Source organism: Nerophis ophidion, linkage group LG26, assembly GCF_033978795.1.
Source record: "Nerophis ophidion isolate RoL-2023_Sa linkage group LG26, RoL_Noph_v1.0, whole genome shotgun sequence".
Classification (NCBI taxonomy): Eukaryota; Metazoa; Chordata; class Actinopteri; order Syngnathiformes; family Syngnathidae; genus Nerophis; species Nerophis ophidion.
Window position 1 is genome coordinate 34,912,823 of NC_084636.1, and position 22,271 is coordinate 34,935,093.

General features: G+C 41.2%; 1 long non-coding RNA gene across 1 annotated transcript; it reads left to right on the forward strand.

The window, feature by feature from the left end:
• The first annotated feature begins 10,794 nt into the window (after window positions 1–10,794).
• On the forward strand, window positions 10,795–21,813 carry LOC133543981 (uncharacterized). Its single transcript, XR_009804563.1, has 2 exons — window positions 10,795–11,113; window positions 21,539–21,813. It is a non-coding gene; the product is annotated as an uncharacterized LOC133543981 (long non-coding RNA).
• Window positions 21,814–22,271: the final 458 nt, after the last annotated feature.

A 22,271-nucleotide genomic window follows, 5' to 3' on the forward strand; every position in this document is an offset into this window, starting at 1 on the left:
GGGTGCCATAATTGCGTATAAAAGCAGCTTCCACGAAATGCTCCGTGTTTCACAAACAAAAACGGGGCGAGGGTCACCACTTTGTCAACAAATGCCTCAGCAAATTGTTTAAGAACAACATTTCTTAACCAGCATTTGCGAGGAATTTAGGGATTTCACCATCTACGTCTGTAATATCATCAAAAGGTTCAGAGAATCTGGAGAAATCACTGCACTTAAAGGGGAACATCATCACCAGACCTATGTAAGCGTCAATATATACCTTGATGGTGCAGAAAAAAGACCATATGTTTTTTTAATTGATTTCCGAACTCTTAAATGGGTGAATTTTGGCGAATTAAACGATGACGTCAGAACATGACGTCTCCGAGGTAATCCAGCCGCCATTTTCATTTTCAACACATTACAAACACCGGGTCTCAGCTCTGTTATTTTCAGTTTGGTGCTAGCGGGGTGTATAATACAGCCAAGAGTCATGGATGCATTGGAATCCTGGGTAATTCTTATGTTGCGTTTATAATGTGTTACACAGCCAATGTTCTCTAGAAATGTGTTTGTTATTCTTGTTTGGTGTGGGTTCACAGAGTGTGGTGCATATTAGTAAGTGTTAAAATTGTTTTACATCACAGCCATTAGTGTGATCTGTATGGCATTGGAACAAGACCCCTGATTTATTAACAGTAAATACAAATATAAACTCCTCCGCCATTTTGAAAATGATGGCAGGGGAAGTGTCACTCGTGACATCACAAATTTGACTCGGTGGCAAAAGTAAGCATGCAGTAATATATTTGGGGAGCAGTAATTCAAGGCAGGTGCACATTAGATGCCAGGTGGATATTCAAGGAAATATGGTAAGTTGAAAAGGACTTGCAAATCATTGTATTCTCTTTTTATTTAGCATTTACACAATGTGACAACTTCACCACTTTTGTACAATACAATAAACATGTTTCCTATTGCACTCAAAGAACAATGTTAGGTTAAAATATAAATTAAAAGGCATTAAACACATCAGGCTTTTCTTGCAAGTCCAATTTCCATATTACATCTCGTCTGCCATAATCAAATATTAGCTTAGAATATGGGAAAAAAAAGATTGATGGACATATTAAATGTTTCTCGTTTGTGCTTTCAGAAAAATACAATTATTAGTAGATACTAAAAACAAAACCATGGATAAATGTAGTGCAATAAGTCATGTAACAGGTAAAACACACTTTTGTTAAAAATAGAACACAAATTGTAGAATTTTATTACACATTATTATTATTTTACTTGCATAAATGACTTAAGATGGGCGGTCCTAACTCTGCTAATATTTGCCATCAATCAAAGCAGCTCTATACTTGTCACAGATCTACTTGTCACGTATCTACATGTCACGTATCTACTTGTCACGTATCTACATGTCACCACGTATCTACTTGTCACGTATCTACATGTCACGTATCTACATCTCACGTATCTACATGTCACGCATCTACATGTCACCACGTATCTACATGTCACGTATCTACTTGTCACGTATCTACATGTCACCACGTATCTACTTGTCACGTATCTACTTGTCACGTATCTACATGTCACGTATCTACTTGTCACGTATCTACATGTCACCACGTATCTACTTGTCACGTATCTACTTGTCACGTATCTACATGTCACGTATCTACTTGTCACGTATCTACATGTCACCACGTATCTACTTGTCACGTATCTACTTGTCACGTATCTACATCTCACGTATCTACATGTCACGCATCTACATGTCACCACGTATCTACATGTCACGTATCTACTTGTCACGTATCTACATGTCACCACGTATCTACTTGTCACGTATCTACTTGTCACGTATCTACATGTCACGTATCTACTTGTCACGTATCTACATGTCACCACGTATCTACTTGTCACGTATCTACTTGTCACGTATCTACATCTCACGTATCTACATGTCACGCATCTACATGTCACCACGTATCTACATGTCACGTATCTACTTGTCACGTATCTACATGTCACCACGTATCTACTTGTCACGTATCTACTTGTCACGTATCTACATGTCACGTATCTACTTGTCACGTATCTACATGTCACCACGTATCTACTTGTCACGTATCTACTTGTCACGTATCTACATGTCACGTATCTACATGTCACGTATCTACATGTCACGCATCTACATGTCACGTATCTACTTGTCACGTATCTACATGTCACGTATCTACTTGTCACGTATCTACATGTCACGTATCTACTTGTCACGTATCTACTTGTCACGTATCTACTTGTCACGTATCTACATGTCACGTATCTACTTGTCACGTATCTACATGTCACGTATCTACATGTCACGTATCTACTTGTCACGTATCTACATGTCACGTATCTACTTGTCACGTATCTACTTGTCACGTATCTACTTGTCACGTATCTACATGTCACGTATCTACTTGTCACGTATCTACATGTCACGTATCTACATGTCTCGTCACGTATCTACATGTCAGGTATCTACATGTCACCACGTATCCACGTCACGTATCTACATGTCACGTATCTACAGGTCACGTATCTACAGGTCACGTATCTACAGGTCACGTATCTACATGTCTCGTCACGTATCTATATGTCTCGTCACGTATCCATATGTCACCACGTATCTACGTCACCACGTAGCCACGTCACGCATCTACATGTCACGTATCTACATGTCTCGTCACGTATGTACATGTCGTGTAACTACATGTCACATATCTACATGTCAGCTATCTACATGTCTACATGTCACCACGTATCTACATGTCAGGTATCTACATGTCACGTATCTACATGTCTCGTCACGTATTTACATGTCACCATGTATCTACATGTCAGGTATCTACATGTATATACATGTCACGTATCTATATGTCACCACGTATCCACGTCACGTATCTACATGTCATGTATCTACATGTCACGTCACGTATGTACATGTCATGTATCTACATGTCACGTATCTACTTAAATGATAAATGGGTTGTACTTGTATAGCGCTTTTCTACCTTCAAGGTACTTAAAGCGCTTTGACACTACTTCCACATTCACACACACATTCACACACTGATGGAGGGAGCTGCCATGCAAGGCGCTAACCAGCACCCATCAGGAGCAAGGGTGAAGTGTCTTGCTCAGGACACAACGGACGTGACGAGGTTGGTACTAGGTGGGGATTGAACCAGTGACCCTCGCGTTGCGCACGGCCACTCTTCCACTGCGCCACGCTGTCCCTACAGTCATCTACATGTCACGTATCTACATGTCACGTATCTACATGTCACGTATCTACATGTCTCGTCACGTATCTACATGTCAGGTATCTACATGTCACGTATCTACATGTCACCACGTATCCACGTCACGTATCTACATGTCACGTATCTACATGTCATGTATCTACATGTCTCGTCACGTATCTACATGTCACATATCTACATGTCACGTATCTACTTGTCACGTATCTACTTGTCACGTATCTACATGTCTCGTCACGTATCTACATGTCTCGTCACGTATCTACATGTCACGTATCTACATGTCTCGTCACGTATCTACCTGTCACCACGTATCCACGTCACGCATCTACATGTCACGTATCTACTTGTCACGTATCTACATGTCTCGTCTCGTATGTACATGTCATGTATCTACATGTCACATATCTACATGTCACGTATCTACATGTCACGCATCTACATGTCTACATGTCACCACGTATCTACATGTCAGGTATCTACATGTCAGGTATCTACATGTCTCGTCACGTATTTACATGTCACCACGTATCTACATGTCAGGTATTTACATGTATATACATGTCATGTATCTACATGTCACCACGTATCCACGTCACGTATCTACATGTCATGTATCTACATGTCTCGTCACGTATGTACATGTCATGTATCTACATGTCACATATCTACATGTATCTACATGTCACGCATCTACATGTCACCACGTATCTACATGTCAGGTATCTACATATCTCGTCACGTATGTACATGTCATGTATCTACATGTCACATATCTACATGTCACGCATCTACATGTCACCACGTATCTACATGTCAGGTATCTACAAGTATCTACATGTCACGTATCTACATGCCACGTATCTACATGTCACGTATCTACATGTCTCGTCACGTATCTACATGTCACGTATCTACATGTCTCGTCACGTATCTACATGTCACGTATCTACATGTCATGTATCTACATGTCTCTTCACGTATCTACATGTCACCACGTATCTACATGTCACGTATCTACATGTCACCACGTAGCCACGTCACGTATCTACATGTCACGTATCTACATGTCAGGTATCTACATGTCACCACGTATCCACGTCACGTATCTACATGTCAGGTATCTACATGTCACCACGTATCCACGTCATGTATCTACATGTCACGTATCTACATGTCTCGTATCTACATGTCTCGTCACATATGTACATGTCACATATCTACATGTCAGGTATCTACATGTCACGCATCTACATGTCTCTACATGTCACCACGTATCTACATGTCAGGTATCTACATGTCACCACGTATCCACGTCACGTATCTACATGTCATGTATCTACATGTCACGTATCTACATGTCTCGTATCTACATGTCTCGTCACATATGTACATGTCACATATCTACATGTCAGGTATCTACATGTCAGGTATCTACATGTCACGTATCTACATGTCACGTATCTACATGTCACGTATCTACATGTCATGTATCTACATGTCATGTATCTACATGTTTACGTATCTACATGTCATGTATCTACATGTTTACGTATCAACATGTCATGTATCTACATGTCTCGTCACATATGTACATGTCACATATCTACATGTCAGGTATCTACAAGTATCTACATGCCACGTATCTACATGTCACGTATCTACATGTCTCGTCACGTATCTACATGTCACGTATCTACATGTTTCGTCACATAGCTACATGTCACGTATCTACATGTCATGTATCTACATGTCTCGTCACGTATCTACATGTCACCACGTATCTACATGTCACGTATCTACATGTCACCACGTATCCACGTCACGTATCTACATGTCACGTATCTACATGTCACCACGTATCTACATGTCAGGTATCTACATGTCACCACGTATCCACGTCACGTATCTACATGTCACGTCACGTATGTACATGTCATGTATCTACATGTCACATATCTACATGTATCTACATGTCACGTATCTACTTAAATGATAAATGGGTTGTACTTAAAGCGCTTTGACACTACTTCCACATTCACACACACATTCACACACTGATGGAGGGAGCTGCCATGCAAGGCGCTAACCAGCACCCATCAGGAGCAAGGGTGAAGTGTCTTGCTCAGGACACAACGGACGTGACGAGGTTGGTACTAGGTGGGGATTGAACCAGTGACCCTCGCGTTGCGCACGGCCACTCTTCCACTGCGCCACGCTGTCCCTACAGTCATCTACATGTCACGTATCTACATGTCACGTATCTACATGTCACGTATCTACATGTCTCGTCACGTATCTACATGTCACGTATCTACATGTCATGTATCTACATGTCTCGTCACGTATCTACATGTCACATATCTACATGTCACGTATCTACTTGTCACGTATCTACTTGTCACGTATCTACATGTCTCGTCACGTATCTACATGTCTCGTCACGTATCTACATGTCACGTATCTACATGTCTCGTCACGTATCTACCTGTCACCACGTATCCACGTCACGCATCTACATGTCACGTATCTACTTGTCACGTATCTACATGTCTCGTCACGTATGTACATGTCATGTATCTACATGTCACATATCTACATGTCACGTATCTACATGTCACGCATCTACATGTCTACATGTCACCACGTATCTACATGTCAGGTATCTACATGTCAGGTATCTACATGTCTCGTCACGTATTTACATGTCACCACGTATCTACATGTCAGGTATTTACATGTATATACATGTCACGTATCTATATGTCACCACGTATCCACGTCACGTATCTACATGTCATGTATCTACATGTCTCGTCACGTATGTACATGTCATGTATCTACATGTCACATATCTACATGTCACGCATCTACATGTCACCACGTATCTACATGTCAGGTATCTACATATCTCGTCACGTATGTACATGTCATGTATCTACATGTCACATATCTACATGTCACGCATCTACATGTCACCACGTATCTACATGTCAGGTATCTACAAGTATCTACATGTCACGTATCTACATGCCACGTATCTACATGTCACGTATCTACATGTCACGTATCTACATGTCTCGTCACGTATCTACATGTCACGTATCTACATGTCTCGTCACGTATCTACATGTCACGTATCTACATGTCATGTATCTACATGTCTCTTCACGTATCTACATGTCACCACGTATCTACATGTCACCACGTATCCACGTCACGTATCTACATGTCACGTATCTACATGTCAGGTATCTACATGTCACCACGTATCCACGTCACGTATCTACATGTCAGGTATCTACATGTCACCACGTATCCACGTCATGTATCTACATGTCACGTATCTACATGTCTCGTATCTACATGTCTCGTCACATATGTACATGTCACATATCTACATGTCAGGTATCTACATGTCACGCATCTACATGTCTCTACATGTCACCACGTATCTACATGTCAGGTATCTACATGTCACCACGTATCCACGTCACGTATCTACATGTCATGTATCTACATGTCATGTATCTACATGTCATGTATCTACATGTCACGTATCTACATGTCTCGTATCTACATGTCTCGTCACATATGTACATGTCACATATCTACATGTCAGGTATCTACATGTCAGGTATCTACATGTCACGTATCTACATGTCACGTATCTACATGTCATGTATCTACATGTTTACGTATCTACATGTCATGTATCTACATGTTTACGTATCAACATGTCATGTATCTACATGTCTCGTCACATATGTACATGTCACATATCTACATGTCAGGTATCTACAAGTATCTACATGTCACGTATCTACATGCCACGTATCTACATGTCACGTATCTACATGTCACGTATCTACATGTCTCGTCACGTATCTACATGTCACGTATCTACATGTTTCGTCACATAGCTACATGTCACGTATCTACATGTCATGTATCTACATGTCTCGTCACGTATCTACATGTCACCACGTATCTACATGTCACGTATCTACATGTCACCACGTATCCACGTCACGTATCTACATGTCACGTATCTACATGTCAGGTATCTACATGTCACCACGTATCTACATGTCAGGTATCTACATGTCACCACGTATCCACGTCATGTATCTACATGTCACGTATCTACATGTCTCGTATCTACATGTCTCGTCACATATGTACATGTCACATATCTACATGTCAGGTATCTACATGTCACGCATCTACATGTCTCTACATGTCACCACGTATCTACATGTCACGTATCTACATGTCAGGTATCTACATGTCACCACGTATCCACGTCACGTATCTACATGTCACGTATCTACATGTCATGTATCTACATGTCACGTATCTACATGTCTCGTCACATATGTACATGTCACGTATCTACATGTCAGGTATCTACATGTCAGGTATCTACATGTCACGTATCTACATGTCACGTATCTACATGTCATGTATCTAAATGTCATGTATCTACATGTTTACGTATCTACATGTCATGTATCTACATGTCTCGTCACATATGTACATGTCACATATCTACATGTCAGGTATCTACATGTCACGCATCTACATGTCTCTACATGTCACCACGTATCTACATGTCAGGTATCTACATGTCACGCATCTACATGTCTCTACATGTCACCACATATCTACATGTCAGGTATCTACATGTCAGGTATCTACATGTCACGTATCTACATGTCATGTATCTACATGTTTACGTATCTACATGTCAGGTATCTACATGTCAGGTATCTACATGTCACGTATCTACATGTCATGTATCTACATGTCATGTATCTACATGTTTACGTATCTACATGTCAGGTATCTACATGTCACGTATCTACATGTCACGTATCTACATGTCAGGTATCTACATGTCACGTATCTACATGTCACGTATCTACATGTCATGTATCTACATGTCACGTATCTACATGTCACGTATCTACATGTCATGTATCTACATGTTTACGTATCTACATGTCATGTATCTACATGTCTCGTCACATATGTACATGTCACGTATCTACATGTCAGGTATCTACATGTCACGCATCTACATGTCTCTACATGTCAGGTATCTACATGTCACGTATCTACATGTCATGTATCTACATGTTTACGTATCTACATGTCAGGTATCTACATGTCAGGTATCTACATGTCACGTATCTACATGTCATGTATCTACATGTCATGTATCTACATGTTTACGTATCTACATGTCAGGTATCTACATGTCACGTATCTACATGTCACGTATCTACATGTCAGGTATCTACATGTCACGTATCTACATGTCACGTATCTACATGTCATGTATCTACATGTCACGTATCTACATGTCACGTATCTACATGTCATGTATCTACATGTTTACGTATCTGCATGTCATGTATCTACATGTCTCGTCACATATGTACATGTCACGTATCTACATGTCAGGTATCTACATGTCACGCATCTACATGTCATGTATCTACATGTCACGTATCTACATGTCTCGTCACATATGTACATGTCACGTATCTACATGTCAGGTATCTACATGTCACGCATCTACATGTCATGTATCTACATGTCACGTATCTACATGTCATGTATCTACATGTTTACGTATCTACATGTCATGTATCTACATGTCTCGTCACATATGTACATGTCACGTATCTACATGTCTCGTCACATATGTACATGTCACGTATCTACATGTCACGTATCTACATGTCACGCATCTACATGTCATGTATCTACATGTCACGTATCTACATGTCATGTATCTACATGTTTACGTATCTACATGTCATGTATCTACATGTCTCGTCACATATGTACATGTCACGTATCTACATGTCAGGTATCTACATGTCACGCATCTACATGTCTCTACATGTCAGGTATCTACATGTCACGTATCTACATGTCATGTATCTACATGTCACGTATCTACATGTCATGTATCTACATGTCATGTATCTACATGTCTCGTCACATATGTACATGTCATATCTACATGTCAGGTATCTACATGTCACGTATCTACATGTCATGTATCTACATGTCATGTATCTACATGTCTCGTCACATATGTACATGTCATATCTACATGTCAGGTATCTACATGTCACGCATCTACATGTCTCTACATGTCACCACGTATCTACATGTCACGTATCTACATGTCGGGTATCTACATGTCACACTTGAATTCCCTCCACACACAGGTCTTACAATGGCTCAAGGGTATTCATACCAATCAGTACTTGTGGTTGAAACTCTGGGCGGGACTCCAGAACCACGAGTGCTAGTGTTGCTACTTCTGTGTCTGCACCAACAAAATATTTGGGGAATGTAACAATCATTTCAGTGTAGCCCAGGTCGGGTACAGTTTGGCCGGCTGCCCTTCAACTGCGGAGCTGGCACTGAGCGCTGGGACGGAGAGTCTTGGCGGTGTCTTGGCTGGCTGAGCAGGTGTCGGACACCTCAGTCACCTTGGACGTATCATCGCTCATCCATGCGGAGGAGCGATGCCGATAGCGATAGCCGATAGCGATTCCTGCTATCGGCTTATAAGCACCACTAATTGGACCGCGGCGGTCACGTGACAAGGAAGGAGTGCGCCAAGTTGCCAAAGATTAACTAGAGCAAGAGCATACCAGTCACTTTCAGCTACCGGTATATACCTACAGCTGATTGGACTGTGGCGGTCACGTGACCAGGAAGTGCGCAAAGAGTAAATAGAAAGACAAGAGCCTAATAGTCTCCGCAAATTTATTTGACACCTGTGTTACAGGGAATAAGTGGTAGAAAATGGATGGATGGATGGGTTACACTATAAATCAGTGTCATGTCCCACAACTTGTCTATCAATCAGTGTCATGTCCCACAACTTGTCTATCAATCAGTGTCATGTCCCACAACTTGTCTATCAATCAGTGTCATGTCCCACAACTTGTCTATCAATCAGTGTCATGTCCCACAACTTGTCTATCAATCAGTGTCATGTCCCACAACTTGTCTATCAATCAGTGTCATGTCCCACAACTTGTCTATCAATCAGTGTCATGTCCCACAACTTGTCTATCAATCAGTGTCATGTCCCACAACTTGTCTTATCAATCAGTGTCATGTCCCACAACTTGTCTATCAATCAGTGTCATGTCCCACAACTTGTCTATCAATCAGTGTCATGTCCCACAACTTGTCTTATCAATCAGTGTCATGTCCCACAACTTGTCTATCAATCAGTGTCATGTCCCACAACTTGTCTATCAATCAGTGTCATGTCCCACAACTTGTCTATCAATCAGTGTCATGTCCCACAACTTGTCTATCAATCATTGTCATGTCCCACAACTTGTCTATCAATCATTGTCATGTCCCACAACTTGTCTATCAATCAGTGTCATGTCCCACAACTTGTCTATCAATCATTGTCATGTCCCACAACTTGTCTATCAATCATTGTCATGTCCCACAACTTGTCTATCAATCATTGTCATGTCCCACAACTTGTCTATCAATCATTGTCATGTCCCACAACTTGTCTATCAATCAGTGTCATGTCCCACAACTGACGGACAGGCTTCACAGTGTCTTGGCTGAATGAGCAGGAATAGGACACCTCGGTCTCCTTGGAAGCATCCATGTGGACTGGACACCGGCCGAGTTAGTGGGCGGCCGAGGGTGCTTGGTTGCTTTGTTGGGTCTGCTCCTGTCTCTGGCCATGCTCCCTCCTCCCCAGCAGACGATGGCGTGGAACACCGCAGAGGCCACCACAGTGTGTATGTTTCTTTTACTTTTTATTTATAGCTGTATGTAGAAGTGTCTGCTTGCATCAGCTCTGCTCTTTTAATGTCTTTAATGTCCTTTGTGCTCTTTGATGTTGGATTTTTCCCCCATGTACTATGGCTGTAAGTAGTTTTTTTTCCCCTTGGCCTCAGTCTGGAACCCCTCTGTGTGTGTGTGTGTGTCAGTTACCTGAATGCAGCATCAGCAAGTGTGTGAGTTACACTGTAAAAAAAAAATTCTGTAAAAAAATGCCCGGAAAAGGGTGGAGTTCCATCTCTGGTTTGGGGAGGAGACCCTGCCCCAAGTGGAGGAGTTCAAGTACCTAGGAGTCTTGTTCACGTGTGAAGGAAGAGTGGATGGTGAGATCGACAGGCGGATCGGTGCGGCGTCTTCAGTAATACGGACGTTGTACCGATCCGTTGTGGTGAAGAAGGAGCTGAGCCGGAAGGCAAAGCTCTCAATTTACCGGTCGATCTACGTTCCCATCCTCACCTATGGTCATGAGCTTTGGGTCATGACCGAAAGGATAAGATCACGGGTACAAGCGGCCCAAATGAGTTACCTCCTCTACCAACCGGTATAGCTCGGTTGGTAGAGTGGCCGTGCCAGCAACTTGAGGGTTGCAGGTTCGATTCCCGCTTTAGCCATCCTAGTCACTGCCGTTGTGTCCTTGGGCAAGACACTTTACCCACCTGCTCCCAGTGCCACCCACACTGGTTTGAATGTAACTTAGATATTGGGTTTCACTATGTAAAGCACTTTGAGTCACTAGAGAAAAAGCGCTATATAAATATAATTCACTTCACTTCACTTCACTTAGAGATAGGGTGAGAAGCTCTGCCATCCGGGAGGAACTCAAAGTAAAGCCGCTGCTCCTTCACATCGAGAGGAGCCAGATGAGGTGGTTCGGGCATCTGGTCAGGATGCCACCCGAACGCCTCCCTAGGGAGGTGTTTAGGGCACGTCCAACCGGTAGGAGGCCACGGGGAAGACCCAGGACACGTTGGGAAGACTATGTCTCCCGGCTGGCCTGGGAACGCCTCGGGATCCCCCGGGAAGAGCTAGACGAAGTGGCTGGGGAGAGGGAAGTCTGGGTTTCCCTGCTTAGGCTGTTGCCCCCGTGACCCGACCTCGGATAAGCGGAAGAAGATGGATGGATGGATGGATGGATGGAAAAAGGGTCATCTACTGGCAGCTATGGCTGCCAAACGAAAACCATAAAATTAAAGTAAAACATTGTAAACCAAAGAATGATCAAAAACATATTTACAGAAATTTTCATGAAACATTTTGCGGGGAAATATTGGTAATTTTACAGATTTTTACTAATTTATTAAGAGTAACCACCTTAATAAAGTGACGATGCAAACAGTTCTGCAGAAAAATACTTTTATTCTACAGAGTTTTTCCAAATTATCATGATCAACCACCTTTATTGAAGTAAAAAATAACATTGTTTTACAGATTTTTTCTGAATTGTTAGGATCATTTTACCAGGGGCCACATACTTACCGATCCTACCGCTTTTTCGGTGACCTTCTCATAGGATTAATCCGATGTTTGCCCCGGACAAATGTATCGTGGACGTACCGGACATATGATAGTGACTGCAAGACATACTTGGTCAACAGCCATACAGGTCACACTGAGGGTGGCCGTAAAAACAACTTTAACACTGTTATAAATATGCACCACACTGTGAACCCACACCAAACAAGAATGACAAACACATTTCAGGAGAACATCTTCACCGTAACACAACATAAACACAACAGATAAAATACCCAGAAACCCATGCTGCGCTGACTCTTCCGAGCTACACATTACCGCCCCCCCTCCGCGCCGGTTGAAGTGGGCGGGGTTTGGTGGTGGGGGTGTATATTGTAACACAACGGACTCTGGGTATTTTATATGTTGTGTTTATTTTGTGTTACGGTGAAGATGTTCTCCTGAAATGTGTTTGTCATTCTTGTTTGGTGTGGGTTCACAGTGTGGCGCATATTTGTAACAGTGTTAAAGTTGTTTGTACGGCCACCCTCAGTGTGACCCGTGTGGCTGTTGGCTGTGATCAAGTGTGTCTTGCAGTCACCAATGTATGTTTTATTGTAGAAAAAAATGTTAAATTGAAGGCACGAGGATATGGTTTTAAATAAGAGGCTACATATATTTTTCGACTTGAACGTAAAAATACACATAAATATTAAAAAAATAAGATGTACCTGAAAATTACATATAAAACTGTTAGATTGTTAGTATGGATATAGACTTTTATATAACAAGTTACCTATTTAATGAAAGTTAATGACTGTAATTTTGCATGAATTTGAAATTAATTTGAGAAAACAGAAAATGATATGTTTAATTAATTTGGTATTTTTCTGTAAAAAAAAAAAAAATTGAAATTTACAGTTTGTCATTACTGGCATATTACTTAAAATAACAGGCGGTTTGTTTATTTACAGATAATGTCTTCAATTCTACAGTTTTTTAACCTATTTAAAAATTTTTGAAAAATTACAGTAGAAATTTAGAGTAAATTAACCAAAAAAATTAGATTTTTTTTTTTTTCCAGTGTACCTGATTGCTGCATCAGCAAGTGTGTGTTACTCGAACACAGCATCAGAAAGTGTGTGTCGCCTGAACGCAGCATCAGGAAGTAAGTGTGTGTGTGTGTGTGTGTGTGTGTGTGTGTGTGTGTGTGTGTGTGTGTGTGTGTGTGTCACCTGAACGCAGCATCAGGAAGTGTGTGTGTGTGTGTGTCACCTGAACGCAGCATCAGGAAGTGTGTGTCGCCTGAACACAGCATCAGGAAGTGTGTGTGTGTGTGTCACCTGAACGCAGCATCAGGAAGTGTGTGTGTCACCTGAGCGGTGCAGCGTGTCCTTGATGCTAAGATGGCGTCCGCGCTCACTAGCGCCATGATAGAAGCCTATGCCCTCATGATTTTGCTCATGGCCGCCTTCTTCCTGTACCTGTGCGGCATGCTGTGGGCGTTTTCTAACCCGAAGGTGAGCGCGGGAGGCGAGCAGCGGACAAACGAGTCCAGGATGCAGACGTCGGACACCAGCTCAGGTGTCACTCTGACTTCCTGTGTCCACCTTGACCAGCACAAACACTTCCTGTCGTGGAAACAAGACGCTGCTGCTCACCGCCACTATTGTGGCTTTGACCTGCAGATGGAGGATGTGTGATCACACACTAATAAAGTGTGTGTATGCGTGCGTGCGTGTGTGTGTGTGCGTGTGTGTGTGTGTTAAAAAGGAGGAGTCTCATCCCCTGTTGGACTTTTTGAAAAAGAGGAGAAATCACATCCCCTGTTGGACTTTTTTTTAAAAGAGAAGGAGTCACATCCTCTGTTTGACTTTTTGAAAAAGAGGAGGAGTCACATCCTCTGTTTGACTTTTTGAAAAAGAGGAGGAGTCACATCCCTGTTGGACTTTTTCAAATGGAGGAGGAGTCCCATCCCTGTTAGAGATTTTGAAAAAGAGGAGGAGTCACATCCCCTGTTGGAATGTTTGAAAAGAAGGAGGAGTCACATCCCCTGTTGGAATGTTTGAAAAGAAGGAGGAGTCACATCCCCTGTTGGAATGTTTGAAAAGAAGGAGGAGTCACATCCCTGTTGGACTTTTTCGAAATGGAGGAGGAGTCCCATCTCTGTTAGAGATTTTGAAAAAGAGGAAGAGTCACATCCCCTGTTGGAATTTTTAAAAAGAAGGAAGAGTCACATCCTCTGTTGGAATTTTCAAAAAAGAGGAGGAGTCACATCCCTGTTGGACTTTTTGAAAAAGAGGAGCAGTCAGATCCCTGTCGGACTTTTTGAAAAGGAGGTGGAGTCACATCCCTGTCGGACTTTTTGAAAAGGAGGTGGAGTCACATCCCTGTTGGACTTTTTGAAAAGGAGGAGGAGTCACATCCCCTGTTGGAGTTTTTGAAAAGGAAGAGGATTCATATCCACTGTTGGACTTTTTGAAAAGGAGGAGGAGTCCCATCCCCTTTTGGACTTTTTGAAAAGGAAGAGGAGTCACATCCCCTTTTGGACTTTTTGAAAAGGAGGCGGAGTCACATCCCCTTTTGGACTTTTTGAAAAGGAGGCGGAGTCACATCCTCTGTTGGACTTTTTGAAAAGGAGGAGGAGTCACATATTTGTTGGACTTTTTGAAAACGAGGAGGAGTCCCATCCCCTTTTGGACTTTTTGAAAAGGAGGCGGAGTCACATCCCCTTTTGGACTTTTTGAAAAGGAGGCGGAGTCACATCCCCTTTTGGACTTTTTGAAAAGGAGGCGGAGTCACATCCTCTGTTGGACTTTTTGAAAAGGAGGAGGAGTCATATCCCCGTTTGGACTTTTTGAAAAAGAAGAGGAGTCACATCCCCTGTTGGACTTTTTTGAAAAGGAGGAGGAGTCACATCTCCAATAGATCCAGATGTTTTGATCCTGGATGTTTGTTTTCTAGTTATGATGTCAACAAATGTAACAATAGTAATGAGAGTTAATGTAACTAAGTACAAATATGTTTGAAAATACAGTGAGAAGTACAGTATGTAGAATAAATGTAACTAAGTAAAAGTAGGTACTTCTTGACAAAAGTACTCAAGTTAAAGTATGTTGCATTAAAAATACTGTGAGAAGTAGAGTTAGTAGAGTAAATGTAACTAAGTAAAAGTAGTTACTTCTTGAAACAAATACTCCAGTAAAAGTATGTTGCATTCAAAGTAGAGTTAGTAGAGTAAATGTAACTAAGTAAAAGTATTTATTTCTTGAAAAAAGTACTCAAGTTTAAGTATGTTGCATTAAAATAATGTAAAAAGTAGAGTTAGTAGAGTAAATGTAACTAAGTAAAAGTAGTTACTTCTTGACAAAAATACTCCAGTAAAAGTATGTTGCATTAAAAGTAGAGTTAGTAGAGTAAATGTAACTAAGTAAAAGTAGTTTACTTCTTGACAAAAATACTCCAGGAAAAGTATGTTGCATTAAAAGTAGAGTTAGTAGAGTAAAAGTAACTAAGTAAAAGTAGTTACTTCTTGACAAAAATACTCCAGTAAAAGTATGTTGCATTAAAAGTAGAGTTAGTAGAGTAAAAGTAACTAAGTAAAAGTAGTTACTTCTTGACAAAAAATACTCCAGTAAAAGTATGTTGCATTAAAAGTAGAGTTAATAGAGTAAATGTAACTAAGTTGAAGTAATGTGACAAAGAATATTGACTTTTACAAAAAAAACATAACTTTCATCTTTGAGCTAGCATGTGTTTACATTAGCCTGTTAGACATTGTTTGTAACACACACACACACACACACACACACACACACATCAGCATCATCACTATTATCATCATCATCATCATCTCTATCATTATCACTATCATCATCACTATTGTCATCATCATCACTATCATCATCACTATCGTCGTCATCATCATCATCACTATCATCATCACCATCATCATCACCATCATCACCATCATCATTATCATCACTACCACCATCATCATCATCACTATCATCATCACTATCATTATCATCATCAAAATCATCATCATCATCATCATTACTATTATCATCACTATCATCATCATCATCTTCATCATCACTATCATCACCATCATCATCATTATCACCATCATCATCATTATCATCACTATCATCATCACCAACATCACTATCACCACCATCATCACCATCATCACTATCATCATCATCACTATCATCATTATCATCATCAAAATCATCATCATCATCATTACTATTATCACCATCATCACTATCATCATCACCATCATCACTATCATCATCACCATCATCACTATCATCACCATCATCATCACTATCATCATCAAAATCATCATCATCATTACTATTATCATCATCATCACCATCACCATCATCACTATCATCATCATCACCATCATCATCATTATCATCACTATCATCATCACCAACATCACTATCACCACCACCATCATCACTATCATCATCATCACCATCAGAATCATAATCGCCATCATCATCATCACTATCTTCATCATCATCATCACCATAATCATCACATCATTTTCATCATGATCATCATCATCATCATCATCACCACCATCTTCATCGTCATCATCACTATAATCATCATCACTATCATGATCATCATCACCATCGTCACTATCATCCTCCCCATCATCATCACCACCATCATTATCACCATCATCATCACTATCATCACCAACATCACTATCACCACCATCATCACTATCATCATCATCACCATCATTATCACCATCATCATCACTATCATCATCACCAACATCACTATCATCATCACTATCATCATCATCACCATCAGAATCATAATCGCCATCATCATCATCATCACTATCTTCATCATCATCATCACCATAATCATCACATCATTATCACCATTTTCATCATGATCATCATCACCACCATCTTCGTCATCATCACTATAATCATCATAACCATCCTCCCCATCATCACTTTCATCATCACTATCATCACAATCATCACCATCTTCACTATCATCACTTTCATCATCACTATCATCACAATCATCACCATCTTCACTATCATCATCACCATCATCATCATCATCTTCACTATCATCATCATCATCACTATCATTATCACCATTTGAATCATCATCACCATCACCATCATCACTATCTTCGTCATCATCATCATGATTGTTATGAAAGACACAGTTGTGATCAAAATTATTCAACCTCCACACAATTTTGGTGTTTTAGCAAGTTGGACATTTATTCTGTATTTAGTTTATAGTCATATCAAATAAAGATGTGTCAAATAGACAAATGCAACTTGAATAGTAACACTGTATTTTACAAAATACCAAAAAAGGACATTTTTCGCCCATTCCTCTTGGACAAAGGCCTCCAGTTCATTCATATTCTTGGGCTTGTGTTCTGCAACTGCCTTCTTCAAGTCCCACCTCAGGTGTTCTAGAGGATTTAGGTCTGGCGACTGTGAAGGCCACTCCAGAGTCTTCCAGCCCTTCTTCTGATGTTGATTTGGAGGTATGCTTGGGATCCTTGTCCTGTTGGAAGGTCCAACATCTCCCAAGCCTCAGCTTCCTCACTGACTTCATGACATTTGCAGCTAATATATCCTGCTAGGAAATAGAATTCATAATGCCTTGAACGTGCTGGAGATTCCCGGTACCTGAGGCAGAGAAACAGCCCCACAGCATGATTGACCCCCCACCATGCTTAACAGTAGGCAGGGTGTTCTTCTCTTTGTAAGCTTCATTTTTTTCTCCTCCAGACATAACGTTTTGATTCATAGACCCAAAGAGTTCCAGTTTGGTCTCATCACTCCATAGAACAGTTTCCCAAAACTTTTGGGGTTTGTCCAGATGATTTTTGGCATACTGGAGTCTATTTTCTTGTGCCTGGTAGTCAGAAATGGGGTGGGCCTGGGAGTTCTGGTATGGAGGCCTTCATCTCGTAGTGTCTGGGACGAAACCTGCCTTCCCCCCTCTGCAATGTCCTGTTGTAGTTCCTCAACTGTTACCCGGGGGTTTTTCACCACTGTACACACACAGCATCCTCTTTCTACCACGCCCAGGTAGTGTTTCCACTGTTCCTTTAGCTTTAAACTTGCGAATTATGCTCCCAACTTTGTCTCTTGGAATGTGTAATGTCTTTGCTATTTTCTTCTATCCATATCCTTTCTTATGAAGAGAAATGACCTCCTCTCTTGACTTCTTTGACCACTCCCTGGACTTCACCATGTTGCAAATACACCATTGACCATCTACAAGAAGCTGAGCGTCACAGTCTTTTTCAATCAGTTTAATTGTTGCTCGTTATGGTTCTAATCACATCTACAGGTGTTTTCAACACCTGATTGAAAAGACCTTATTCGAATTCTGTTCTTACAAGTTATGATCTTCAAGGGGTTGAATAATTTTGTCAATGAGGTATTAAGAGAAATGACACTGTTTGGTATGTTACAAAATATAATGTTGTAATTCAAGTCGATCATAATATTTTATTAGAACGTATCAAAACACGAATTGGTATGTCAGACTCAGCCCTGTCTTGGTTTAACTCTTATCTTACTGATAGGACGCAGTGTGTCTCCCATAACAATGTGACCTCGGACTACGTTAAGGTAACGTGTGGAGTTCCCCAGGGTTCGGTCCTTGGCCCTGCACTCTTCAGCATCTACATGCTGCCGCTAGGTGACATCATACGCAAATACGGTCTTAGCTTTCACTGTTATGCTGATGACACCCAACTCTACATGCCCCTAAAGCTGACCAACACGCCGGATTGTAGTCAGCTGGAGGCGTGTCTTAATGAAATTAAACAATGGATGTCCGCTAACTTTTTGCAACTTAATGCCAAAAAAACGGAAATGCTGATTATCGGTCCTGCTAGACACCGAACTCTATTTAATAATACAACTCTAACATTTGACAACCAAACAATTAAACAAGGCGACACGGTAAAGAATCTGGGTATTATCTTCCACCCAACTCTCTCCTTTGAGTCACACATTAAAAGCGTTACTAAAACGGCCTTCTTTCATCTCCGTAATATCGCTAAAATTCGCTCCATTTTGTCCACTAAAGACGCCGAGATCATTATCCATGCGTTTGTTACGTCTCGTCTCGATTACTGTAACGTATTATTTTGGGGTCTCCCCATGTCTAGCATTAAAAGATTACAGTTGGTACAAAATGCGGCTGCTAGACTTTTGACAAGAACAAGAAAGTTTGATCACATTACGCCTGTACTGTATATACCTTTATATACATATATACATACATATATACCTATACTGTATATACCTTTATATACATATATACATACATATATACCCATACTGTATATACCTTTATATACATATATACATACATATATACCTGTACTGGCTCACCTGCACTGGCTTCCTGTGCACTTAAGATGTGACTTTAAGGTTTTACTACTTACGTATAAAATACTACACGGTCTAGCTCCATCCTATCTTGCCGATTGTATTGCACCATATGTCCCGGCAAGAAATCTGCGTTCAAAGGACTCCGGCTTATTAGTGATTCCCAAAGCCCAAAAAAAGTCTGCGGGCTATAGAGCGTTTTCATTTCGGGCTCCAGTACTCTGGAATGCCCTCCCGGTAAAAGTTCGAGATGCTACCTCAGTAGAAGCATTTAAGTCTCACCTTAAAACTCATTTGTATACTCTAGCCTTTAAATAGACTCCCTTTTTAGACCAGTTGATCTGCCGTTTCTTTTCTTTTTCTCCTATGTCCCACTCTCCCTTGTGGAGGGGGTCCGGTCCGATCCGGTGGCCATGTACTGCTCGCCTGTGTATCGGCTGGGGACATCTCTGCGCTGCTGATCCGCCTCCGCTTGGGATGGTTTCCTGCTGGCTCCGCTGTGAACGGGACTCTCGCTGCTGCGTCGGATCCGCTTTGGACTGGACTCTCGCGACTGTGTTGGATCCATTATGGATCAAACTTTCACAGTATCATGTTAGACCCGCTCCACATCCGTTGCTTTCCTCCTCTCCAAGGTTTCTCATAGTCATCATTGTCACCGACGTCCCACTGGGTGTGAGTTTTTCCTTGCCCCTATGTGGGCCTACCGAGGATGTCGTGGTGGTTTGTGCAGCCCTTTGAGACACTAGTGATTTAGGGCTATATAAGTAAACATTGATTGATTTGTCTATTTAATGCATCTTTATTTGATATGACTATAAACAAAATACGGAATAAATGTCCTACTTGCTAAAACACCCATATATACAAACGTACATCCATATATATACACGTATATATACATACACACGTGTATATATATATATATATATATATATAACGTTTAGATTCGTAGGCCCAAAGAGTTCCAGTTTTGTCTCATCACTCCATAGAACAGTTTCCCAAAACCTCTGTCCAGATGATTTTTGGCATACTGGAGTCTATTTTCTTGTGCCTGGTAGTCAGAAGTAGGATGCGCCTGGGAGTTAACTCAAAATTACTTGCTCTTAACGGCAAATAGATATATTTTTCCGTCATCAATAAGTGTACCCCAGACAGATCACTTTAAGATTTTAATACCATGACTGGATATTTACATTTAATTTGCTTTAATAAAATCTTTTGAAACGTGATACTTTTTGAAACAGCTCAACACAAAAAAGGATACAAACACGCTTTTAAAGAGTACAAAAAAAAAAAAAAAAAATACCTGCAGTGCGTTGGTATTGTGTAGGAATACAGAATTGATATCGCTTTAGGAGCACTTGCATTTAGAGCAGAGGGGCTACTCTTCCCATGTTTGGATAACAACAACACAACAACAACACAAAATGTGGATTGTAACAATCAGGCTTTGATAGTCAAATATGTCAAGTGACTTTAAACTTCCTCTCTACCGTCTTTGTTTCTCCCGAGCTTGTGTTCCCTCTCACTAATCCAAAGCCGGACATGAAGCTCCATCCATCATCCATCTTCTTCCGCTTATCCGAGGTTGGGTCGCGGGGGCAGCAGCCTAAGCAGGGAAACCCAGACTTCCCTCTCCCCAGCCACTTCGTCTAGCTCTTCCCGGGGGACCCCGACTTAAACAAGTTGAAAAACTTATTCGGGTGTTACCATTTAGTGGTCAATTGTACGGAATATGTACTGTACTGTGCAATCTACTAATAAAAGTATCAATCAATCAATCAAAATCCCGAGGCGTTCCCAGGCCTCCTCCTCCTCTCTAAAAGCAGCAATGCGTTGGCTCCAATGATGTCGTGAGGTCCACTTGTCATGGCTTTGGTTCGGAGAGTTCCAGAAGGTCCTCCTTCCTTTCTGCCGTTCTGCTTGCTATTTCCAACCTTTATGGCTTCAATCAATCAATCAATGTTTATTTATATAGCCCCAAATCACAAATGTCTCAAAGGGCTGCACAAATCATTACGACTACAACATCCTCGGAAGAACCCACAAAAGGGCAAGGAAAACTCACACCCAGTGGGCAGGGAGAATTCACATCCAGTGGGACGCCAGCGACAATGCTGACTATGAGAAACCTTGGAGAGGACCTCAGATGTGGGCAACCCCCCCCCTCTAGGGGACCGAAAGCAATGGATGTCGAGCGGGTCTAACATGATACTGTGAAAGTTTAATCCATAGTGGCTCCAAC